At 42.4% G+C, this 27,282-nt stretch overlaps 1 protein-coding gene and 1 long non-coding RNA gene across 13 annotated transcripts in view; one reads left to right on the plus strand and one right to left on the minus strand.

Annotated features, from left to right (window-relative positions):
- LOC141140654 (uncharacterized) overlaps positions 1–27,282 on the plus strand; it is a 905,916-nt gene that overhangs the window by 865,240 nt on the left and 13,394 nt on the right. The window contains exon 10 of one of the 11 annotated variants that reach the window (XR_012243965.1): positions 10,499–10,599. The exons of 9 other annotated variants lie outside the window; for them this stretch is intronic. This is a non-coding gene — a long non-coding RNA (uncharacterized lncRNA). Of the gene's footprint in view, positions 1–10,498; positions 12,270–27,282 lie in introns of those variants that run through there. One more of the 11 variants, XR_012243964.1, reaches the window with a different exon arrangement.
- ACOXL (acyl-CoA oxidase like) overlaps positions 1–27,282 on the minus strand; it is a 513,410-nt gene that overhangs the window by 24,525 nt on the left and 461,603 nt on the right. The window lies entirely within an intron of this gene.

A 27,282-nucleotide genomic window follows, 5' to 3' on the forward strand; every position in this document is an offset into this window, starting at 1 on the left:
CAGCATACAGATGTGAACAGTTAAATTGGATTTAAAGGGGATTATTTTTCATGCGTGTTTGATGCACTGGGAAGGTGCGTTTTAGCGCAGCAAAACTACACAGGTGTCAACACGGCATCACACTTTAGAGAGGATAGAATATAATTTATAAAATATAGGATTTTTTAAATATTAAAGATCAGTTTTTAGACTTGTAAAGTAAAATAAAAGAAAATAAAAATGAACACCCATTATAAATTATTTTTAATAAAGCAATGAAAAGTGGAGTAATTTACTATAGACAGACCAGTTAAAAAAAAAAAAAAAATATATATATATATATATATATATATATATATATATATATGTTATAAATTAAACGCTGTTCTGTGTTTGTGGCTGGTTTATGAATAATTTTAAACATGCATTTAATTCTTGTTTTCTCATAGCAATGAATACATGTGAGATCAGTCTGCCATTAGTCATTCTTCCTTGCTGTGTTAAAGGTGAAAAATGATTTACTACATATGGAAAATGGCTAACTAAATAACTGATATGGGAATCTAATGCTACTTATAGACACAGACAATCTCTCTGGCGCTTACTGACTAACCACAAGTTATTGTTATACAACCAGTGAGAGGAGAATAGAGTGTAATTTTAATTTTAATCACTTTTGCCCCATGGAACACATATGTCATGTCCTGCATGCAGCAGCAGGATGTAGACAGGGTAAGGGGCGAAGAACCACAGACCTTATGGTGTGGATGATATTAACACACTGTACACAAATAAGGAAACATTGTTGCACATGCCACAAAGATGGAAAAAATATGTTTTCATCACTGGTAAACCAACAGATTTTTTTGAGAATTGTTTTGTCCGTGACCTTTCAATGCAGACACATTCAGTTATATTTTAAAGTATCTAAGGAATAAAAATATATGCAATGACAAAAAAACAATTTATATGAATAGTCTTACAGCAGCATAAAATTGGTATAATATCTACTTTATGAAGTTTTTAAATATCAGAAGAAGGAAAAATATGCGTGTTGTCTTTATTTTAAGTCAATTTGTTATTTCATCTCAAGTCACAATTTTGTTATATCACTTAGGTCTGGTGAAATCAGTCTTTTTCACATCATTTTTAAACCATCATTTAACTGTTGAAATCTCAATTTTCAGTCATCATTTCTCACAGAATACAAAATAGACCGTTCAGTGAAGGTGAAGTTTAAAGCGGAACTTCATTCATTTTTTTCATCTTTCCATCTATTAAATCTTCTGCCCTTGTTGTTTTAACTTTGGATAGTAAAACATTTTTTTCTGCCAGTAAATACCTTATACAGCCCACTTCCTGTTTCTTGTCTGGTCATTAGCCTAGGCTTATGACATTGTGCACAGCTCTCTCTCTCTCACTCACTCTTGTGAGAGTTTGCCAGAAAGGGAGGGGCGATAAGTCATAAGTGGGCCAATGAGAGCTGCAGAGCTAGAGGTGTGCCTCTGTGTGTCTGTGTAAATACAGGAAGTGAACAGGCAGCAGCTTCAGCTGCCCACAGTTAAAATGGATGCAGCCAGACTCAGTGGAGGGAGATTTCTGTAGCATATTTGGCAAGTACAGAATCACAGTATATATAGAATAATATGCAAAGTGGTTGGAGAAAAGCTTCAGAATGGCAAAGATATTTTTATTACAAATTAAGACTGCAGTTCCTTTTTAAGAAGCACAATATTAGCTTAAAAAAAAAAGTGTTTTCAGTAAAAATAACCCACGAAAGACATTCATGCCATGTGTGCACCAATTTCTTTAGTGAACTGAAAGTTTTCCATGGTGAAAAAGTGCAAATAACACATTAAAGGAACCCATGTTCTGATATGCATTGTGTGTTGCTTGACAATAATAGTTAACCACTTCAGCCGTGGAAGGTTTTACCCCCTTAATGACCAGAGCATTTTTTTGCGATGTGGCACTGCATCGCTTTAACTGACAATTGCGCGGTTGTGCGACGTTGTACCCAAACAAAATTGATGTCCTTTTTTTCCCACAAATAGAGCTTTCTTTTGGTGGTATTTGATCACCTCTGCGGTTTTTATTTTTTGCGCTATAAACCAAAAAAGAGTGACAATTTTGAAAAACAAAAAAAAAAAAACTTTACTTTCTGCTATAATACATATCCCAAAAAAATATAAAAAACAAAAACAAAACAAATGTATTCATTTATTTAGGCCAATGTATATTCTACATATTTTTGGTAAAAAAAAAAAAAAAAAAAAAATCACAATAGGCGTATATTGATTGGTTTGCACAAAAGTTATCGCGTCTACAATCTACGGGATCGATTTAGGGACTTTTATTTTTTTTTATTGTTTTCACTGATAATGGCAGCGATCTGTGATTTTTAGCGGGACTGCGACATTGCGCCAGAGTCCCGCTAAAAATTAAGGGTTAAGTGCCTTTCCTTCAGCGTGTTCTAACCGTAGAGGGAATGGGCTTACTGAAACATGATAGAGATCACTGCTCCCGATCACTAAGCAGAACAGGGAAATGCCTTGCTTACATAGGCAGTTCCCCGTTCTGCCTCTCCTCACCGAAATCGCGGGCCGTGCACCCGCTATCCTGCTTTTATGGACTGACAGGTACGTCAGTTTGCCTAGGAGTGCCATTTTGCCGACGTATATTGGCGTGAGCCGGTCGGCAAGTGGTTAAAGTTCCTCTTTCCAGTCCAGCGCTGAAAAAGAAATGTGTAATTACCACAAACTCAACAATGTGAGTGTTTTTAACACATGGGAAACTCCATACAGGTAAGCAGGTACTCAAAACCCCCTGACATGTTAAAAACCTATAGCGGGCAGAAATCAACAACATGGAAGATTTTTAACCACTTCAGGATTTAGACTATTATAGAGACATGTCCTAAAAACACTTCAACAAAGTTTTTAGTATGCACCTCTAACTCCTCTCTCCCTACTGCCGCTCCCCCCCACTACTATTACCAGAAATGACTACCTGTCAAAATGACAGCTGATAATTGCTTTGAATTAGACAGCAGCAACAACTGTAAAAATGCAGTTGCTCCTGTGTAAAGTGACACTTGCAGATAGTCTGCAAGTGTCATTAAGTACATACAATTAATCAATGTATTATTTCATTGTATATACCATTTCAATCATATGTAAATCAAAAGTGTGATCCTTAATCTACATATGACATCACTTCATCAGAACATCAAAGAAAATTGAAAGTGTTTTTTTTTTAAATAAAGAGTGTTCCAATTTAACCAATTATTAAAGTGATTGTAAATAACAAACATGTTATACTTACCTCCTCTGTGCAGTTGGTTTTGCACAGAGCAGCCTAGATCCTCCTCTTCTCGGGTCCCTCTTTGCTGCTCCTGGACCCTCCCTCCTATTGAGTGCCCCCACAGTCAGCAGCTTCCTATGGGGGCACTGGAGCCAAATTACAGCTCTGTGTGTCCATTTAGACATGGAGCCCCGACCCCGCCCCTCTTTACCCTGATTAACTGACTGACTTTGATCGACAGCCATGGGAGCCAATGGCGCCGCTGCTGTGTTTCAGCCAATCAGGAGGAGTGTCCCGGATGGCTTAGACATTTGTGGACATCGCTGGAGAGAGATGGGGCTCTGGTAAGTAATTAGGGGGGTGCTTAGGTGGCTGCTGCACACAAAAGGTTTTTAATCTCAATGATCTTAAGATAAAAAACCTTCTGCCTTTACAACTCCTTTAACTCTTTGTTAACCATAATCAGTGCTAATTAACTAATTCTTCACCTATTATTTTTTTTAGATTTTTTATTTTTTTTTTTTTTAAGTGTTAATGTTTTTGGGGGTTTTTTCACTAGTTTTGTTTGCTACTTTTTTGGTATTGCATTACAAGAAAAGGGCTTCTTTTTCACTTGCAAATAACATTGATATACTTTGTACCATACACATTAAATTAGTGCCATTTTTTGTATTTTTGTTTATACAGTATCTCACATTTTTTGTAAATATTTTATTATATTTTTTCATGTGGCAACACTGAAGAAATGACACTTTGCTACAATGTAAAGTAGTGAGTGTACAGCTTGTATAACAGTGTAAATTTGCTGTCCCCTTAAAAAATTGGCCCAATTAGCCATTTTCCCTCCCCGGTGCCATATGACTCGTTAGTGTTACAAGGTCTCAGGTGTGAATGGGGAGCAGGTGTGTTAAATTTGGTGTTATCGATCTCACCCTCTCATACTGGTCACTGGAAGTTCAACATGGCGCCTCATGGCAAAGAATTCTCAGAGGATCTGAAAAAAAGAATTGTTGCTCTACATAAAGATGGCCTAGGCTATAAGAAGATTGCCAAGACCCTGAAACTGAGCTGCAGCATGGTGGCCAAGACCATACAGCGGTTTAACAGGACAGGTTCCACTCAGAACAGGCCTCACCATGGTGGACCAAAGAAGTTGAGTGCACGTGCTCAGCGTCATATCCAGAGGTTGTATTTGGGAAATAGATGTATGAGTGCTGCCAATATTACTGCAGAGGTTGAAGGATGGGGGGTCAGCCTGTCAGTGCTCAGACCATACACCACACACTGCATCAAATTGGTCTGCATGGCTGTTGTCTCAGAAGGAAGCCTCTTCTAAAGATGATGCACAAGAAAGCCCACAGTTTGCTGAAGACAAGCAGACTAAGGACATGGATTGCTGGAACCATGTCCTATTGTCTGACGAGACCAAGATAAACTTATTTGATTCAAATGGTATCAAGCATGTGTGGTGGCAACCAGGTGAGGAGTGTGTCTTGCCTATAGTCAAGCATGGTGGTGGGAGTGTCATGGTCTGGGGCTGCATGAGTGCTGCCAGCACTGAGGAGCTACAGTTCATTGAGGGAACCATGAATGCCAACATGTACTGAGACATACTGAAGCAGAGCATGATCCCCTCTCTTCGGAGACTGGGCCACAGGGCAGTATTCCAACATGATAACGACCCCAAACACACTTCCAAGGCGACCACTGCCTTGCTAAAGAAGCTGAGGGTAAAGGCGATGGACTGTCCAAGCATGTCTCCAGACCTAAACCCTATTGAGCATCTGTGGGGCATCCTTAAACGGAAGGTGGAGGAGCGCAAGGTCTCCAACATCATGGAGGAGTGGAAGAGGACTCCAGTGGCAACCTGTGAAGCTCTAGTGAACTCCTTGCCCAAGAGGGTTAAGGCAGTGCTGGAAAATAATGGTGGCCACACAAAATATTGACACTTTGGGCCCAATTTGGACATTTTCACTTAGGGGTGTACTCACTTTTGTGAGATATACATTGTTATACAAGCTGTACACTTACTACTTTACATTGTAGCAAAGTGTCATTTCTTCAGTGTTGTCACATGAAAAGATATAATAAAATATTTACAAAAATGTGAGGGGTGTACTAACTTTTGTGAGATACCGTAGACTGCACAAAAATACATTTTTGGAAAAAATAGTGCTAAAAGAGAGCCACGTTTCCCCCCAAAATATTTTATGTATTACTTTATCTTAACTGCTTGCTGACTGCCTCATGTAGTAGTACTGTGGAAGAGCGGCTCTCTTCCCAGCCAGTGTCATCCATGTGTGACATCCATGTGGGTGCATGGCCCAGGCAGCAGCTGTGTCTGTGCAGCCGCTACACCCCGTATGAACGAGGCCTAACAAAAATCCTGGGTTGTACTGCAAGTAAACATACCATATTGTGACTTCTTATTTTAGTGCACATCACCTGATTTAGACATTTTTTAACTTTCATAGTAGTCATCAAAAGTACAATATTATGTCTGTGGAGCCCAGATATTTAAAATCACCATTAGTGTTAGAGCCGTATCTAAGGCCAAAAATGTTTCTATTTTGGATAGAGTGGTGAGGGGTTAGGAACCCTGTCAGATTTGTATTGCCGTTTGTGTCCCTACTGGGTAAACTCACTCACTGCATAGAGAAGCAATAATTAATGGGGAAACTCACCACTTAATACTAATGGTTAAGTATTTTATTTTTTTTCAAAATTTTCGGTCTTTTTTTATTTGTTTAGCAAAAAATAAAAACCGCAGAGGTGATCAAATCCCACCAAAAGAAAGCTCTATGTGTGGGAATAAAATGATAAAAATGTTGTTTAGATACAGTGTAGCATGACCACGCAATTGTCATTTAAACAGCCACAGCGCAGAAAGCTGAAAATTGGCCTGGGCAGGAAGGGGGGGTAAGTGCCTGGTATTGAAGTGGTTAAAGAGGTTGTAAAGGCTGAAGGTTTTTTACCTTTATGTATTCTATGCATGAAAGTAAAAAAAAAAAAAAAAAAAAAAAACTTCGCGAGCTGCTGTTTATCACAGCCAGTGAGCCAATGAGGGGAGAGGGGGCAGGGCGGAGCTGCTGCTCTCTGTCTTATGGGTGCGGAGAGCGGGGCTCGGGAGTGAGCATGCACCAGTGCCCTCATAGCAAGCAGCTTGTTTTTGGGGGCACTGGTCAAGGGGGAGGAGCCAGTAGCACCGACGGGGGACCCGAGAAGAATCGGGACCTGGGCTTCCTGACCAGGCCATTATTTGCGATACGGCACTGTGTCGCTCTAATTGACAATTGCGCGGTCATGCAATGCTGTACGCAAACAAAAATTATGTCCTTTTTTTTCCACAAACAGAGACTTCTTTTGGTGGTATTTAATCACCTGTGCGGTTTTTATTTTTTGCGCTATAAACAAAAAAAGAGCGACAATATTGAAAAAAAGTAAAGCGCTGCATGCCTCCATGCACAGAAGCGAATGCATATGTAAGTCGTGACCGCAAATGTAAAGAGTGTTTTCAAACCACACATATGAGGTATAGCTACGATCATTAGAATGAGAGCAATAATTCTAGCACTAGACCTCCTCTGTAACTCTAAACTGGTAACTTGTAGAAATGTTTAAAGGGTTGCCTATAGATTTTTAAGTACCGTAGGTTGTCTCCATTCCACGAGTGTGCTCAATTTTAAAGCATTGGGGGGGGGGGGCTCTCTGTGTAATATGCAAGGGGAGACTGTGTGATGTGCAGGGGGGGGGCTGTATAATATGCAGGGGGGCTGTGTAATTTAAAGGGGTTCAGAGGTGCAGGGCTATGTAATCTAAAGAGGTCCAGATTATTATCTTCATTTATTAGTAGGTGAATGTGGCCCTTCATGTATTCACATACACTGAATCCGGCCTTCAAGTGGAAAAAGGTTGCTAACCCCTGCTTTTGGTAATATAGTGTGTGTGAACTGGCCCTAAGAAAAATACTTGGGAGGATGTAGTGTGCCTGTCTGTCTGTGAGTGGTATTACTGGAGCCTGAGGTTTGATCTGAGACAAGATCAATTATCTGAATGGTACATAAATCTAAAAGAGCTTCTTAGTTTTTTGAATTAAGTGATGGGAATTTGGCCTAAATAGGCAGCTTAAAAATTAAATCATTGTAAAATAATAGATGTTGAGTAAAAAACATTAGAAGTCTTTCATAAGCATCCAGATTTCAGTGCTTTGATGTGCAATCTAATAAAATTATAGTCAAATTGATTGCAAATTTAAAAAAAAAATATGGGACAAATTATGACTATTTTAGCAAATGCCAAAACCACAAGTGAAACTTCTAAAAATGAAAAAAAATAAAAAAACGTCAAAGAGAAGCACATACACATATGGATGTATCAGAATAATATATATAGAATATCAAACACCATAAAACCAACTATGGGCCTTAGGTTAACCAGGTACATGTAAAAAAAAAAAAGTTTAACCGCTTGCCGACCGTATACCGTAGATATACGGCGGCAAGGCGGCTTCCCTGTGCAAAATCACTTACAGGTACGTGATTTTTGCACTTCTGGGTCTGGAACACGCGCCGCTGGCGACCTGCCAGCATCCACGATCATTCCGGGAGAGGCAGAACGACAGTCTGCCTATGTAAACAAGGCAGATCGCCTTTCTGTTAGTAGGGAAGGTACAGATCCTGTGTTTCTGATAAGCAGGAACAGAAATCCCTGCCTTCTCACAGTTAAAGCACATCCCCCACAGTTAGCAAGCACTCCCTAGGCACATATTTAACCCTTTGATCGCCCCTGGTGTTAACCCCTTCCCTGCCAGTGTCATTAGTATAGTACATATTTTTAGCACTGATCACTGTATTCGTGTCACTGGTCCCCAAAAAAGTGTCACTTAAGCCGCGTATACACGATCGGATTTTCCGATAGAATTGTGTGATAACAGGCTGTTGGAGAAAAATCCAACCGTTTGTATGCTCCATCGGACAATTGTTGTTGGATTTTCCGCGGACAAATGCTGGATGGCAGGCTTTAAAATTTTCCAGACAAATGCCTGTTGTTGGATTTTCTGAGCGTGTGTACACAAGTCCGCCGGACAAAAGTCCAAAGTACAAACACGCATGCTCGGAAGCAAGGACGAGCCAGAAGCAGTCAGTCTTGTAAACTAGTGTTCGTAATGGAGAATTAACATTCGTGACACGGCAAATTATGAAATCTCGAAATGCAGCGCACAATTCTCTTCTTCTTTAATGGGATAATAATGAAGCTGCTTTGCTGGTGATACTGATCTGCCAAACGTATTTTAAAAGGCTTTTATTTTCTAGTGATATCAAGAATAATATTATTATTCTTTTTATTTTATTTTTTGGGCAAGTTACCACAACACAATTATCCCCTAGTTTTTAAGATCAAAGATACAACTATGTTGGTGTCCCTTGTCAATTTTACATTGTATTTTTTTTAAATGTAACTGCCTACTCTCAAACTGTCATTTGAAGTAAAACACATAGCCAAGTATTATTCTACACAATTTTTTTTATTGTGCATTAAAAAAAGAAAACAAATAAAATTAGACATGCAATCTGCCAATAGAACTTGACCAAAAAGTGCATTCTATTCATCCAAAAATATACCAAATCAAATCATTATTCAACCAAAAAATAAAATAAAATAAAAGCCTCATGCATGTGTCCTGCTTCTTAATATAGGGGGTCACCAATGCCAAGAGTTGGTGAAAGCAGGGGTCCGTCATCTGGAGATTATTCTGAAAATCATCTGGATTATTCTCCTGGAGCTCCCGCAGCAAAGGCATATGACATAATTGGTCACGATTGATAAAGCAACCAATTTTTGGTCCAAGAAATCCTCCTCCTCCTGTTGCTGGACTGGACTTGGGTCAAAGCAATAACTCCAAGGCCAATAATAAATAGCACGTTATTGCCTCTGATTCCGCAACATGTCTGGTTGATGAACGGCCATTCAGAAACAAACTGAAAAGCACAAAATGAAAAGCGCGAAATGAAAAGCGCGAATCAACACTCACCAAACTTCTACTAACACAAAATTAGCAGGAGGATTCCAAAGGGTGGCGCTAAAGAGCTGAAAAACCACGTAGTACGTCACTACGTTCGTGTTTGTCGGCCGACAATTCCTTGCCGTTTGTATGCAAAACAAAATCCAGGCACACACCTTAGGACAAAAGTCAGAGGTTTTGTCTGCGGAAAATTTGATCGTATGTATGAGGCTTTAGTGTCCGATTTGTCTGCTGCTAGTAAAAAAAAAATCCATAAATATATCCCATAGTTTGCAGACGCTACAACTTTTGCGCAAACCAATCAATATACGCTTATTGGGATTTGTTACCAAAAATATGTAGCAGAATACATATTGGCTTAAATTTATGAAGAAATTTTTTATTGGATGTGTTTTATAGCAGAAAGCAAAAAATATTGTTTTTTTTTTCAAAATTGGCAGTATTTTTTTGTTTATAGCGCAATAAATAAAAACCACAGATGTGGTCAAAAACCACCAAGAAAGCTCTATTTGTGGGAAAAAAGGACATCAATTTTATTTGGGTACAGTTAAAACAATGCAGTGCCGTATCGCAAAAAAATGGCCTGGTCGTGAAGGGGGTAAAACCCTCCTGGAGCTGAAGTGGTTAATAAAGTACCTTGGGCATATCTGGTATGCCCTAGACTCCCTTTCTGTCACAGCTTCATATCTGTAAGAAAATTGGCAGATCCGGATGTGTTGCAAGAGCAGTGGCTTCTGTAACAAATTAAAGCCTGTGATCGCTGTTTGCAGGCTTTATTTTTTTTAACCATTCACACTAAACCTTTTTATTGCTAAGTTTTTTTTTGTAGCGAATCATTAAAAAAAACACAACATTTTAAAACAAGCCTGGCATGCTTTTTACTAGAAATGTCATTTTTGTGTCATTACAAATGGAATAAAATTCAGAATAAAGTTTGTGCTTTTTATCTACAATACCACGTTTTATAAGAAACACAGATCTAAATAGAAAAAATCTTTTTTTGCTTATTTTTTAGTCTGTATAAAGTTATTGCCTGATCAATAGGCCCACTGTGTTGAACAAAGTGCTCTAGTCTGTAAGGGTATAAAGGTACAAGAACTGAATTTTTTAAAAACACCTTTTAAAGAGACTTGATATCCATATTTTGTAGCCAGCAAGTGACGTTCTTTGTTCCCTTTTCTCCTCTATTTTTAGCCTGTCGAAGAAGCATGTATGGTACAGAACTCTATAGCTCAAGGTGGATTTTGCAAACAGCAGTGTCCAATTCCTTATGGACAGACCAGTCTGAACTTTTAGTAAGATAAAGCCATCCTTGATGCAAGCCGCTATGGCTGTCTGTCTACTAGCTATCCTGCAATGCTCTGTGAATCCTTTGTTGTATATTAAATGTTAAGTGGTAAAACAACTATTTCATACTGTACACGTAGGGAAAAAAGGACAGATATTTCTAACAAAAAACAACATCAGAAATCTCTGGTGATTTAACATTAAAGGTTAAATCCAAAAATGCATATTTTAGTTATGGTCAGACCCCAGTAAGCTGCCCCATCTGCTGGCTTCTTGTATCCCTTTGAAGATCCCAGTTAAAGTGGTTGTAAACGCTGATGGTTTTTTACCTTTATGCATTATATGAAGGTGCAAAACCTAGTGTGTAATGCTCCAACACCTCCCCGTAATACTCACCTGAGCCTCCTCTTGATCCAGTGACATGCACAGGAGCCTCGGCTGTCCCGGGTCTCACTCTCTTAATTGGCTGAGACAGCAGCAGGAGCCATTGGGTCCATTAGGTCGTATGGATGCATAGAGCAGGGATCAGGAGCACCAGTGCCCCATAGCAAGCAGCTTACCAGTGGGGCCACTGGTCAAAAAGGAGGAGCCAGAAGCATTGGTGGGGGACCCGAGAAAAAGAGAATCGGAGCTGCTCTGTGCAAAACTATTGCAGAGAACAGACATGTTTAACATGTTTGCTATTAAAAAAAAAAAAAACCTTTAATATATTTATATGTTTCTCAGCACAGCCATTTTGCATTTGAGTGGTGTTGTGCACAAAGAGGTCTTTACTGAGCGATACAAGAAACTGGATATCCAAAACGTAAATATCAACTTTGTATGTATGTAAGTAGCCTTCCTTAAGTAAAAAAATAAAAACGCAGAGGGCTTCAAAATTATTTTTTTTTAGAGAAAAATATTCTGGGCACTTGGATAAAGACCATACACCGCTAAAGATAGATTTCCATCCCTGGAGCCTGCAGGAACACAGTTGATAAAGCTCTAAGCACTACTACTCTGCTATATCTCCACTCTTCCACAAAATATTTTCTAGTTTTGCCAGATCTACCAAGAGTTAGAATATTGAAATAATTGTTAGATAAATTAATATGAAGTCACTTTTCAAAAGGTTTATATGCATGGAGAAGTCACGTCTATATACCTGCAATGTATAGGCACAAACACTGCACATCATGAATTATTGCACAACAATCTGCAGCTTTGGGAAGCTACTTGAAGATGATAAAATGTGGGGTTTTAAATAACCTTCTTTATGCTCCCCATGGCAACTTTTTCAATGTTACACTTCTAAAGTCAAGTCTGAACAAGCACAATGAATGTATGCGCAGCTGTATTAGGAGACAGGATGTATGGCAGCTTAAATCATGACAGAGAAGATGCCAGCAGAGCTGAGTCTCACACACACCAAAGAACCCCCACTGTTCAGCTTGTTGGAGGTGGGGAATTGACTGCAAAAAGGGAAAAAATGGGACTTCTTTAATCTCCAGAAAACTTTTCAATCCAAACCACAGCTTTACAAAGACAAACACATAAAGGATTTTGGAGAGCAAGTTGTCAAAAACAAAAGATCAAAGTGTTTAGATCACATATTACATCTATCAAACCATCTGTTAAATGGAAATCAATGTTCTCAAAGTTATAAACCACATTATCAGCCTGAAGGTTTTTGCATAGCTTAATAAATGTTGAAAGTACAGTACAACATCTTCCTTTAGCAAAGTGGAAAAAACTAGAGTCATCATTAATTAACAGGTGGTTTAATGGTAAGCCTTAAAGAGTAACTCCACTTCTGTTGAGAAAAAAAACATTCCCCTCTGGGTGATCTATGTACATTACAAGGATTTTAACAAACTTTGTTGTAGATTGCTACCTTTTGTTATTCTGAAGAAATCCCTGTTTGTTCCTCTGTGTCCCTGTGCGGAGTGAGTCTAATAGAAGTGGTTTCATAATTATTATCAGCTGCACACCTGCAAGGCTCTAATAAGGAAATGTGCTGGGTCTGCATCCCTTTAACCGTGATTTTCTATTGGAAGTATGTGACAAAAAAATGACATTTTTGCTGCAGGGGACGCCTGAACTCTGACTTGTATCTTAGGCAGACTTCTGGGAAAATCAGTGAGCCAATCACATAAGCAGGAAATTATGTTTTTGGAGGCTTTCTGTACACATTCTGTGTACACAACACCTCCGGGTAGCCATATTGCATTGCATTTTCAGAAAATGGCAGAGCTGCAGATTGAAAAGGAAAGGTCATTTTTAATAACATTCAATTATAATAACTTGTGTCGCAATTGTATACACTATAATATTTTTTTCTTTAATTGCGATTTTTTTTCTCCCAACAAAACTGGAATCACCCTTTAATTTTGAATCAACTTCGATCTGTGTGTGGCCCTTCCATTTGGAATTCCACAGATGCCGATCGTTAGTTCAGTTTAGTTATTGTGTAGATGTGGGGTGGACAAGAAACTTCAGTCACACTTATTATTCTATATTCAAAGAGTAGACTTTATTCACCTGTAAAAATCTACCAGTTATTTTAAACTTTTTTTGATTTGCTTCATTTTAATTTTTTGTTAATATGGCCAGTGAATCCAGGCAGATTTCTCTGGATTTGCCCTTTCCCTTAACCACTTCCCAGTTGTGCCAATTCTGGCACTTCGCTTTTTTCTAGAAAATTACTCAGAACCCCCAAACATTATATATGTTTTTTTTTTAGCAGAGACAGGGAATAAAATGTCAGTCGTTGCAACTTTTTTTTTATCATCAAAAAGTTTTATTTGAAAGTTTTATACATCTTACAAATCAAAGCAATGGATAAGTTACAAATCATTTCAATAACATGTTGCTGATCTTTACCACAGTGTAATTTACCACTGTTTCTAGTTAAAGTTCATTGCAACTTTTTATGTCACACAGTATTTGTGCAGCAATTTTTCAAACGCTTTTTTTTGGGGGAAAAAACTGTTTCATGAATTAAAAAAAATTAAAAACTGTAAAGTCAGCCCAATTTTTTTTATATATATAATGTAAAAGATGATGTTATGCTAAGTAAATAGATACCTAACATGTCACACTTTAAAACTGCACACACTCGTGGAATGGCGCCAAACTTTGGTACCTACTAATCTCCATAGGCAGCGCTTTTATTTTTTTTACAGGTTACCTGTTTAGAGTTACGGAGGAGTCTTGGGCTAGAATTGTTGCTTTTGCTCTAACGCACGCAGTGATACCTCACATATGTGATTTGAACACTTTTTACATATGTGGGCGCGACTTACCTATGCGTTTGCTTCTGTGCAAGAGCACGCGGGGACGTGGCGCTTAAAAAATATTTTATTCTTTATTTTACTGTTATTTTTTTATTTTTACTCTTTCTCTTTAATTTTTTTTTGATCACTTTTATTCCTATTATAAGAAATGTAAACATCCCTTGTAATAGGAATAGTGTGTGACAGGACTTCTGCCGGCCCAGACGTGACATCATAACGTTGCGTCCAGGCCTCCGATTTCACCAGAAATCTCTATGCTCAATTTTCAAATGATTCGTTCTCCGACTCACCGATCGCAGGGGTGGTATGGTAGAAGCACTGGAGGGGGCAACCCCTCCCACCGCCTGTAAGAACGATCAAGCGGCTGCACTGCCGCTATGATTGTTCTTATGGTGCACAGAATCGCCGGCTGAAAAAGATGATATGTGGATGATGCCTGTAGCTGCAGTCATCATTCAGATATCCCAACTCAAAATCTATGACGTCATATGACGTACCTTGGGTGGGAAGTGGTTACATTTTCCCCCCAAAAATTACAATTTAAAATGGCAACGTTTCTAGTTGTAAAAAAAAAATAAAAAAAAAAAATAATCAAAATTTTAAGTAATAATGTGAAAAATAAACCTGTTTGCTGTACAAACCACGTGTCCTCTGACCTGCAGACCGTAAACTGGTGTTGGGAATCAATGTCCTCTTCTTTTTAGGTCCCCTGCCAGCGGTCCTGGCTCTTTCCCCCTGCCGAGTGCCCCCAATAGCAAGCCTTTTGCTATGAGGGCACTTAAGCAGGCTCATTCCTTAGTTGCACTTTACACACAGAGTGCAACTGTGCCCCAGCTCTGCTCTCTCCTCAATGGCTCACTGGCTGTGATTGACAGCAGCAGAAGCCGATGAGGAAAGAGACCCGGGAAAGCAGCTTCTCTTGAGCACATCGCTGAATCGATATAGGACTAAGGTAAGTATAAGGGGGGGCTGGGGGAGCTGCACCCAGAAGGTTTTTTACCTTAAAGGATATGTAAAGGTTTGTTTTAAAAAACAAAACAAAAAACAAAACATGTCATACTTACCTCCTCTGTGCAGTTGGTTTTGCACAGAGTGGCCCCGATCCTCCTCTTCTGGGGTCCCTGAGCGGCACTCCTGGCTCCTCCTCTTCTCGAGTGCCCTGTTGGAGAGCCGCTCTCCCTCTGGGCACTTGTACGGGCGTGCTCCCATTTCCTGCTGCTCGTCCATTGACACAGACAGCAGAACTCAGCCCCGCAACCCGGCTCCCGTGCCATGGGATTTGATTGACAGCAGCGGAAGCCAATGGCTGTGCTGCTATCAATATATCCAATCAGGACCCAAGACACCGGCTGGAGCTGGTGTGCTCGTCCCCATCACTGGAGACCGGGCTCAGTTAAGTAAAAGGGGGGCTCTGGAGGGGCTGTTGCATCACAGGAGTTTTTTCATCTTAATGCATAGAGGATGCATTAAGGCAAAAAAACCTTGGGCCTTTATAACTACTTTAAAGCGGAGTTCTTCTAAAAAAAAAAAAATTAAAAGTCAACAGCTACAAATACTGCAGCTGCTGACTTTTAATAATCGGACACTTACCTGTCCAGGGGTCCAGCGATGTGGGCGTACAAAGCCTTGCTCGTCTCCCCCTCCTCTCTGCAGCGCCGGCATTGTAACTGTGGGCTCCCGGCTGTGGCTTCACAGCCGGACACCCAATGCGTATGCGCAAGCCACTCCGTGCGCCGTGACTGGCCGGGCAATCATCTGGGACCTGTGACGTGTCCCAGATGATTGCCGAGAGGGAGGGGGGAGAGGTGATCTCTCTTCCAGTGCCGCGGTGCGCCGGGAGGAAGTGGTAGCTGGGACCCTCTGAAAAGAGGGTACCGGCTCCCCTCCCAAAAAAAATGACACGCCAAATGTGGCATGTCAGGGAGTCATCTCCCTTAAAGCGGAAGTTCCATTTTTGTGTGGAACTCCGCTTTAACTTGTCACTTAAGCTGGTCACATTCTGATCATATCCTACCATTACTACTGCGTTATAGAGACCTCAGAGGGCCATACCCAGACCAGACAGTGCCTTGAGCACAGTGAAATCACTCTGGGCCATGCTATACGGGCTCAAGCTGCAAATTTTTATGCACAAAAAAGAAAGATCCATCTAAAGTGTAACTAACTGAAAAGAAAGTCTAGACAATCTTATCCTTTTTGTGTAAGCTACTAGTCCCATTAATCCACCATTTAATGGAGATAAATAAAAAAGACTTGTTTGAAGTCCAGAGGTTGTGTCAGCCATGGCTGCCCTTTTAGTCACAGTGACTCAAGTGAGTGTAGCCACCAAGGGCCAGGAAGGAACAAAAGTACCACCTGAAATCTGAATAATATGGGCTACACTCCCACTTTTCTCTGCATTAGCATATATAAAATAAGTAAAATCTGTTTGGCTTCACTTTTGTATCGGATATCATAAATCAAAGTAAAACATCTGGCTATAACAGCCATTCATTTTTATTTCAAAGATGAAATCTGATTGGTCACTATAGGAACTAACCTTTCTTTTTTTTTTTTTTATCCTGTTTCCTTCTCATGTGTCAGCCTACTGTACATGCAAAGTAAAGAGTCCATATTCGTACAATGTGAATGTACAATGTATATGTAAAGCGCTGCGTAAATTGACGGCACTATATAAGTACCTGAAATAAATACATAAAATAAATATTCGTCTGACATTTCATGATGCCTACTGAGGTTATGTATAGTGTTTCAGTGGCTTAGCCATTCCCTGCCTGATATGACGCCAGGAGGGATGGGACCCATGTGAGTCAGATAGTAGTTGTAGGACAATTGTATATTAGTTTGCATGCTATGAACCGAGCACCACCCCAGAATGCTCCTTGATAATGTTACATTTAATGATTGATGTGATTACTGCATGATGTTGTTAAATATCAAAGCACTTAGAACTGGCTAGAAAGATACATTTGCTTTTTGTAGTGGAGTCCCAACGTTTGAATATGTCACTGCAGGTTATTACTACCATATGTCCTGAGAAGCCGGGCTTTCATGTCTGCTTTTGAAAAAGAGCACACTAAACACTGCAGCTTTTAACCTGTGACTCATGTTCTCTTTCTAGTTCCCATGCAGCTGAGAGCCAGCGCTGGCACTGGTATTGACAAGCATGATGAGGGATAGATCTAGAACAATAGAGAGAAGTTTGTGATGGACTTTAGCTCTAGTGAGAAAATTCACACATAGATGCTTATGCTGCATGCTGCTTTGTTTCACTCTCCCAAGAGGGGCCAATCTTTTATTGGACTAGGCCTTGGATCTGCCATCTGTATCTGCTTTGCTTATTTAGGCAGTCGCACCAGCACCTCAAGGGACAGGTTAATAAAATCGAATCATCGGATCACAGGTCTGAAACATTGAAACATCCCACATGCAATTAAAAAGTTGGATGCTAAACAATAGCAGTGTACTTAAATAACAGAACAAATTAACAAGGATGGAAGAATGTCATTATTGGGAAAAGATGGGAAACAATGCTCTTGAAAGGAGATCGTCTACCATGTAATTAGCTTTCTCTTACACGATGGACAGTAAGGGAATGCCCATATGCTTACAATGTCAGTAGTACACTTACAAGTATAAAAGATCTTTGGCTGGTTCTGAAGATACTGCAATTTAACTGCTAAGTAGTGCTAAGTGGTAAAAGGATAGTGTTTTAGGATAGCAGCTTTGAGGGAGTGGTGTCTAAACTAAATCTTTAATTAGGTGGTTCCAGGGGAACCATGCAAAGTGAATTTCTGAATTGCATGGGATATATCCAGTCTTTGGTTTTAGTTTGTTCTGTACTATTTTTACCTATTCTTATTACTTATAATCTGTTTTAGGCTGGGTTCACACTGGTACGACATATGCTCTGACTTTGGGAGCACATGTTGCATGATGTGTGTAAGGCCGGGTTCACACTGCTACGACAAACGCTCCGACATTGGGAGCTCATGTCGCATGATGTGTGAAAATCATGTTTCCCTACGGGAGCCGTCTTCACTGGTCTGACACAAGTCGGTCCGACTTTGAAAATGCTCCCTGCACTATTTTGGTCTGACTTTGATCCTACTTCAGCCCATTGAATATCACTGAAGTCGGATCAAAGTCGGAACGCCGTCTTAGCTGACCTGACTTTGGCATGCGACTTGTGCTCTGAGGATCTTGAAGGGGAACTCCATGCCAAATAAAAAAAAAAGGGGGAGAAGAGATTGGACGACGGAGCTGCCTTAATAAATTACTTTAAAAACATCTGTAATGTGTTTTATTTTTGACATTTTTTTTAGGTGAATGGGTAGGGAGTACGATGTACCCCATACTCATTCACATAGGGTGGGGGGCTGGGATCTGGGGGCCCCCTTGTTAAAGGGGATTCCAGATTCCGATAAGCTCCCCGCCCGCAGACCCCAACAACCAACGGCCAGATTTGTCGGGAAGAGGCCCTTGTCCTCATCAACACGGGACGAGGTGCTTTGGGGTGGGGGGCCCCCCCTGCCCCAAAGCACCCACCCCCTATGTTGAGGGCATGGTACAGTTCAGGAGTGGGGGCGCTCGCTCGTCCCCACCCCCTTTCCTGACCTGCCGGGCTGTGTGCTCGGATATGGGTCTGGTATGGATTTTGGGGGGGACCCGAATGCAGTTTTATCAGCATGGGGGTTCCCCTGAAAATCCATACCAGACCGAAGGGCCTGGTATGCTCTTGGAGGGGGAACCCATGTCATTTTTTTTCTTACATTGTGCGTGGAGTTCCCCCTAAAGATTAATACCAGACACAGTGCGTGGTATTGTTGGGGATCAAAGTTGGATCCCTGTTCATTGAAGTCGGATGCATGTCGGACTTCAAGTCGCAGGGCAAAGTCGGATCCAAAGTGGTACGATTGATGTGTCATACCAGGGTGAACCCGGCCTAAATCAATGATTCCCTATGAGAGCCGTCTTAACTGGTCCTGCACAAGTCGTTCTGACTTTGAAAAAGGTACCTGCACTACTTTGGTCCAACTTTGGTCCTACTTCAGCCTATTCAATATCATTGAAGTCGGATCAAAGTAGGATCCTTGTCTTAACCATCCGACTTGTGACATCCGACATGGTGATTAAAGCCAGGGCTGGCCCAAGACATTGTGCTGCCTGGGTCCAAGAATGAAATGCTGTTACCCCCCACCCCCCCAAAAAAAAAACACGCCCACCAAAAGGCCCTCACATACATTATTTTATATCATGTCAATTAAAACTAAAATTACATTTATCAGGAAATCAGATTTACATGCAACAGTGGTGGTGGTGGTGGGGGGGGGTTCAGTCCGAGGCAGCTGTGGTGGTGGTGGGGGGGTTCAGTCCGAGGCAGCTGTGGTGGTGGTGGGGGGTTCAGTCAGAGGCAGTGGTGGTGGGGTGATTCAGTCAGAGGCAGTGGTGGTAGGGGGGCTCAGTCAGAGGTAGTGGTGGTAGGGGGGCTCAGTCAGAGGTAGTGGTGGTGGGGGGGTTCAGTCAGAGGCAGTGGTGGTGGGGGGGTTCAGTCAGAGGCAGCGGTGGTGGGGTGGTTCAGTCAGAGGTAGTGGTGGTGGGGGGGCTCAGTCAGAGGCAGTGGTGGTAGGGGGGCTTAGTCAGAGGCAGTGGTGGTAGGGGGGCTCAGTCAGAGGTAGTGGTGGTGGGGGGGTTCAGTCAGAGGAGAGTGGTGGTGGGGGGTTCAGTCAGAGGCAGCGGTGGTGGGGGGGGTTCAGTCAGAGGCAGCGGTGGTGGGGGGGTTCAGTCAGAGGCAGTGGTGGTGGGGTGGTTCAGTCAGAGGCAGTGGTGGTGGTGGGGGGCTCAGTCAGAGGGAGTGGTGGGGGAAGGGGTTCAGTCAGAGGCAGTGGTGGTGGGGTGGTTCAGTCAGAGGCAGTGGTGTTTGGGGGGGGGTTCAGTCAGAGGCAGTGGTGGTCAATCAGAGGCAGTGGTGGTGGGGGGGTTCAGTCAGAGGAAGTGGTGGTGGGGGGGGATTCAGTCAGAGGCAGTGGTGGTTGGGGGGGTTCAGTCAGAGGCAGTGGTGGTGGGGGGGTTCAGTCAGAGGCAGTGGTGTTTGGGGGGGGGTTCAGTCAGAGGCAGTGGTGGTCAGTCAGAGGCAGTGGTGGTGGGGGGGTTCAGTCAGAGGAAGTGGTGGTGGGGGGGGATTCAGTCAGAGGCAGTGGTGGTTGGGGGGGTTCAGTCAGAGGCAGTGGTGGTTCAGTCAGAGGCAGTGGTGGTGGGGGGGTTCAGTCAGAGGCAGTGGTGGTGGTGGGGGTTCAGTCAGAGGCAGTGGTGGTTGGGGGGGGTTCAGTCAGAGGCAGTGGTGGTTGGGGGGGTTCAGTCAGAGGCAGTGGTGGAGGTGCGGCTCAGTCAGAGGCAGTGGTGGTGGTGGTGGTGGGGGGGGGTTCAGTCAGAGGCAGTGGTGGTGGGGTGGTTCAGTCAGTGGCAGTGCTGGTTATAAGTTGGTTATAAGGTGGCTCATAACCAACATAGCAGTACATGAAAATATTCTGTTTTGGCAGCTGTAGTGTACTAAGGGCACCTAGTCTCAGAATTAAAGGGTAGGGGATGGAGAGACCTGGGAAGCAAGGGAGCCAATGTGGCAGAAAACTGGGAAACATGGAAGCAGATAAGAAAATAGAGGCAGGAAAGAGAATAGAAGGCAAAAAAGTAGGAAAAAGGGGAAGCAAATGGGAAAGGAGGGGGAGCTCACTGGGTTGGGCTTTGACCACTGAGGTCCAGAAACAGACAATTCAATCATGAGAAATGTGCATTTGTCAAGTACTGTAGAAATTAATAGGCCGCACACTTATGCAGTCACCGATGTAAAACCAGCTTTAATATAAGTAGAGCTTTCACAACATAAAGTCTTGCCTGTCCACCTCCAGCTCAAATGCATTTCACCCCACAAAGGGCTTACTCATGGAGACAAGAGTCTCTATGTATTAAATTAGTGGAATCCTTTACTTAGTGTATTAAAACTGGTTTTACATTGATGACGGCATCAGTGTACGCCCCGTTCATTTCTACTTGACAAGCGGAACAACTGAGCAGGGATGCGCTCCTGGGCATGAACCTGATGAGAGCTGGAGGTACAGGGAAACTGGCAAGTTTTGAGTGCCATAGCTATGACTGTTTCCACAAATTGTAAAAAGAGTGCAGTTAAAATCTGCCCCTAAGTAGTGTATGAGCTAAGAATCCTAAACTTTGTGCAGCCGATTATTTAGGGTAGCAGCCATTTTTTCAAAGATTATGCAGTGATTGTTACAACATTTGAGTTATTTGAAAGGACTTGTATGTTCTTTCCATGATCCAGCAATAGTCTGCTCTGTTGTGTTAAAGAACAAGTCGAGTAAACAAAATTTCATTTTGGTACAATCTGACGGTTTGTTGTTCAAGGGAGCTTCCCTTGGATTTTTCTGGAGGGATTCATTTAGGAGAGTATAGACTAGCCGGTAGGTATGGGACAGAAGAACTTGCATTTGAGAATTTTAAAGTCTAAAAAACCTCAACAAAGTTTCTAGGACATATCCCCTATGTTTAGCTTCTCTCCCCCTGTCACAACTCGTCTTTCTGTTTGGTGGATTAGAAGCACACGCAGTTTCTGCACTACTGGTCGACTCGGACTGGATATTGATCCGCTGAGTCCGACACAGCTTGCGGCCAATCCTGGGTTGGGTCACAAGTTACAGTCTATTTATATGGGGCAATATGGTGCAGTCACATGTGCTACTTAATACCCTTTAATGTGTGGTTTGCTTTTCGGCCGGCTTTCTGGCCTGGCAGGCGGTGCCTGATAGTGTGACCTCTCGTAAGTTACATCACTGGATTGCTGCCCCGGTTTTGGCTGCTGTGGCGGTAGAGGTGCCTGGGACTCCCCTCTGGGGAAGAGGAAAAAGTAACCTTTTTAAGGGATCTCCATGTGGGAGGCTTCTTTCTTCTCTTGCTGGACATGCATTGTTGGATTGACCCTCTGAAGAAGACCCTTAGTGTATGGGTTGACACGCGTCAGGTTAATGTTCATATTATCAACACATTTTGTTGTTATGAATATATGTCTGCAAATGTATGTTTAGCTCAACCACAATTTTAAAGTACTTCCCACTGGAGCTCATTGTTTTAACTTCCATGTCATGTCATTTTTGTAAAATAAATACGTTAAATTTTTTCATACATTATTGACTCAATTTGTTATTTTTGCTGCCTAAAAACCCCACCCCGGGGAAACTCCTCTTTTTTGTTCCCCCTGTCACAACTAACCCCTGCTGTTGCCAGCTGTCAAAATGACAGCTAAGAATTGCTATGTATTACATAGCAGGGGTAGCTGTCGAAATGCTGCTGCTCCTGTAAAAAATAACATTTGAAGATAGTGTAATGCAAAATTGTATTTACTATTTAATTCATATGTAGATGTAGATAGATCAAAGCTGTGACCTTTTAACTGCACATGGCATCATTAACCACTTGCTTACTGGGCACTTAAACCCCCCTCCTGTCCAGATCAATTTTCAGCTTTTAGCGCTGTCGCACTTTGAATGACAATTGCGAGGTCATACTACACTGTACCCAAATGAAATTTTATCATTTTTTTCCCACAAATAGAGCTTTCTTTTGATGGTATTTGATCGCCTCTGCGGTTTTTAGTTTTTGTTAAAAAAAATTGAAAAAGACAGAATTTAAAAAAAAATAAATATTTTTTTTAATATTTTGTTATAAAATTTTGCAAACAGGTAATTTTTCTCCTTCGTTGATGTACGCTGATGAGGCGGCACTGATGGGCACCGATAGGTGGCAGTGATGGGCACTGATTGCTTAAACTGATGGCAGCACTGCTAGGTGGCACTGATTGGCACCACTGGTGGGCATTGATAGGTGGCACTTGTGGGCATTGATAGGTGGCACTGCTGGGCACTGTGGGCACTGGCAGGTGGCAATGACAGATGGCACTTGCAGGCACAGATGAGGCATATGTGCCTCCTTCCTCTTCGGGACCGATGTCCCTTTGACATAAGCCGGTGATCGGCTTTTTTTCCTCCTCACGCTGTCAGCGTGAGGAGAAAACGAAACCGATCACCGAGCTTTTGTTTACATCATGTGATCAGCTGTCATTGGCTGACAGCTGATCACATGGTAAGGGGCCGGGACTGGCCCCTTACTTGGATCTGTGATCATCCGAGTCTCCGTGATTCAGTGATCACAGCACGCACACTGCGCGCCCTGCAGGGTGCGTGCGGTGGGCGTGCACAGGGGAGGACATCCCATGACGGCCTCCCGGAAATTGAGGTCCGCGCTGTGGCCGTCATTCGGCTATGGCCCGGACCTCAAATGGTTAAAAAACAAAATTTCACTCAATCAACATTGACTATTTTTAATCCTTATGCTGCTAGCATTAGTAAATGGATATGAAAGTATATCATATTTGCCTGTTTTAAACTTTTTTTTTACATTTCTTCAGTTACTTCCTGGTTTTCGTGCCTAGGCAAATGATGTCATACATCCCAGGAGTCTTCAGGAGGGGAGGAGGGTCTTTCTCAGTTAAGCACACCCTCTCCTACTTGCATACCTGTGCTAAGGGGATATAGATTCAAAGAAGGAAATGCTACATGAATCATCTACCCTTGGCTTCAGTGAAGGTTTTCCGTCGGCACTGCACCTCCACAGAGAAATCCGGGAACACCGCGATCGTTTTGTTGCCGTAAGGTATATTCCCCTTCTCTCTACTCAAGCACAGTATGGTGTCATGGTCTCTTTAGTTTAGAAATTTGGCTATAAACATGCGTGGAGGAGCCCCGGCCGGGGGTGGTTTACCATACATATGATGTGCCCTCTCAACCACAAAGGTGGGTGAGAAAGCCTCCTTACCATATGTGGTGCACAGGAGTTGCTCCAGAAATGAGAAAGGGTCTGCTCCCTCCACTCCTTCAGGCAGGCCAATGAACCTCAGATTGCTCCTTCTGAGTCTATTCTCCATTTCGTCTTGTTTTTGTAGGAGCTGGTTCACTTGCAGCTGCATGTTGTCTGAGGAGTTTTGAAGAGGGGGGAGGGAATCCTCCACTTTGCTCAGTCTGTCTTCAGTGTCCTTAACTCTGTCTCGGAGCTTCTGGAAATCCTGCCTCACAAGGGATATGTACACTTTTACCTCCTCAATCCTGGCAATCAGAGTGGTTTGGCAGGATGTGATAGCTTCCTGACAGGCTGTAATAGCATCTAGCACTCGCGCTGTGTCTGCCCCAGTATTAGGCTCCTCTCCCAGCGTGGCGCCGCCATCTTGCTCAGAGGGGTCCTGTTCTCCACGGCGGTATTTGCCCAACTTAGCCACCGAGTCCGTGAGTTTTTTTCGTTGCTTGGACATGGTCTCCGAGGGTTCTGGGCTCAAAGACAGCCTGAGGTGTGTGGATTGGAGGCGATGGGGTCACAGGATGTGTCTAAAAGGATATCGGTTCGGCGGAGCTCTGCTCACCAGCGTCCTACTTCATGCCGCTCCAGGCCATGCCCTCCGAACCCTTACTCAAGATGGCCATAGCCAGAAATGCTAGGAGTTGTAGTTAAGGGCACTTTCACACTGAGGCGGTAGAGGCAGTAGCAGTAAAGTGCTGCTAGTTTTAGCAGCGCTTGTTTAAGCAGTGCTTTGCCGCCGCTAGCGGTGCACTTGTTACCCCCCCCGAAGGGGTTCAAAACGCCGCTGCTGAAGTGCTTTGCAGGCGAGTCGTCAGCGCTGCCCATTGATTTCAATGAACAGGGCAGTTTAGGAGCGGTGTATACACCGTTCCCGCACTGCCCAAAGATGCTGCTTGCAGGACTTTTTCTCGTCCTGCAAGTGTACCGCTCCAGTGTGAAAGCACTCGGGCTTTCACACTGGGGCTGCAGGTGAGACAGTTTTCAGGTGCTTTTCAGGCGCTATTTTTAGCGCTAAAGCGCCTGAAAAACGCCTCAGTGTGAAAGAAGCCTTAAAGTGATTGCTCAACAAAATAAAGCATACATGGATGGATGGGGGAGTTTGCTTTCAATATTAAAAATAAATTAAATGGCATTTTTAGTTTGTGTTTTTTTTTTTTAATAAAATATTTTCCTATAAAAACCTTATCAGCTCTTTGCTGCTGATTTTTTCTTATCATTTATGTTTACATTTCTTATTGTTTTATTTGTTTTGTTTTCTATAGTGTATTTGCAAATAACTTTGTCCTGCGCTGTAACAAAAATATCATGTATATTTTTATTTACAGTAAACTTTTTTTTCTTAACACTGGTCAAAATAGATACAAACTGTTGTAGAAATGTTATTAAGATGTATTCAATATGTATTGTCACAGTGTCTCCCAGTGTTAGTTCTACTGTGGCTCGCTCAAAAGTGTGAACCGGCACCGGTGAAGGACAATAGGTAGTGAAAAGCTTCCTATTGATGTAGAGAGGTGTCCGCTCCGTGAAGATATGTCCGCCAGTGAGGGCCCCTGCGTTATGCACAGACGTTCGTTTGGAGGGGATATGTTCACTCTGCAAAGACGTTATCGGTTTGATACTTACCTGCCTTTGTGGAGGGATGCGTGCTCATGTCTGATCAGTATGTGGAGGGATCATGAGCGTGTCCCTGCAGATAGTCTCCCATACACAGGAATGGTAGTATAATCTGGCTATGCATTGTTCTCTGAACAATGCAGAATAAGGATTCACACCAATGGTATAAGCGGGAGTGTGAGCGCGTTTTGTCGGGATAGTGTTCACAATTTCTGATGCACCAATCTTACTATATGTGGGTCCCTTTGTTAAACTGCAGAGTACAGTTTACAGGTGCACAGGGTGGGAAACTGTACACACTGCCCTGCACAGACACGCCCATACACTCCCGTAGTCAATGTTCCATTGGTTGAGTTGTATAACACCTCCTGTTTGAAGGAATGCCTGGGCTTGATTGGCTAAATTGAATAGCCACCAAGCCTCTATTATTATCCCTGTTCAAAGTTCTACAAATAAACTTTGCTCCCGTTATCACCCAGGACTGTCTGTGAAGCTTGCAATGTGATAACAGCTTCTGTGTCTGTTTTACTTGGGAAGCATGAGTGCACTCAAAATGCATTATAAAAAAGATCTGAAGAAATATATTTTACTGGAAAAAAAAGCCTAATTTGTCCCCAGATTTAAAACAATGAGGTTGATTTACTAAAGGCAAAAAGGCCATTCACTTTGAAAGGGAAGATTCACTTTGCATGGGAACTATTTACAGAGCTTAGTGAATGTGGTAAAATTAAATTTTCCAATGAATACCCAGGAAAAAAACAGCATTTTTTTTAAACATGATTGGATGATGGAAGTGGCAGAGCTTCACCTCATTTAGTAACCTCTGGAGAAGTTTCCCTTGTAAAGTGCAACTTCCCTTGCAAAGTGAACAGTCTATTTGGCTTTAGTAAATCAACCACAATGTATGTATTCATTTGTTATCTTAGATAATGACAAATGTATCCCTGAATCAACAGGCCCAGAATGGAAACTGCCCTTATCCATAGGAGGTATAAATGTATGAGAGCAGAGGTGGCTAAATGGCAATTTCAATAACAGAGCTTTTGCTCATTTATCAGCTTCACATATCAAGCAGCAAAGGGGACCCCTTAATTTGTTAATGCAGGAATATGTAATTATATACTACCCTAAAGGTCAATGTAAGCCGCCCTGACCCAAGCAAAAAAAGCGCCCTGAGGCGATTCAGTTCGCATAGGTAGCACTATACAAGTCACTCATTCATTCATTCATTCAGTGTCAATGACCATAATATCAATGAAACAATGACCATTTGTCGAGCCACTTCAAGGCACCCCAGTATTATCTCTATACATTTTTGAGAGCCTCCACAATGGAAGCACATGCATAATAATGGATAGATAAAGGGCAGGTGAGCCTGGAGGAAGCCCACCCCTCCTTATGGAGTTAGGATTGCAGATAATACTGGGGTGTCGTGAAGTGGCTCTGCAGCTTATGCATTTATTTGCAAATGTGTGCAAACTAAACCCCTATTTTTAACGCAAACTGTTAGACAGGCTAAGTCAGTTGGTTGCAAGCTGGTTGGTAAGTTAAAGTGATTGTAAAGGCTCGTTTTTTATTTTTTTTTAAATAATAAACATATCATACTTACCTCCACTGTGCAGCTCGTTTTGCACAGTGTGGCCCCGATCCTCGAGTTCTGGGGTCCCCCGGCGGCTCTCGCAGCTCCTCCCCGCATCAGATAACCCCCTAGGAGAAGCGCTCTCCTGGGGGATTACCTTGCGGGCGTGCTCCCGGGTCCAGCATTTGCGTCCATAGACACGAATGCTGGACATGGCCCCGCCTCTCCAGCGCCTGCGTCATTGGACAGCAGTGGGAGCCAATGGCTGCGCTGCTATCAATCTATCCAATCACCCCATGGAGAGAGGG

Source organism: Aquarana catesbeiana, linkage group LG04, assembly GCF_042186555.1.
Source record: "Aquarana catesbeiana isolate 2022-GZ linkage group LG04, ASM4218655v1, whole genome shotgun sequence".
NCBI classification, from domain to species: Eukaryota; Metazoa; Chordata; class Amphibia; order Anura; family Ranidae; genus Aquarana; species Aquarana catesbeiana.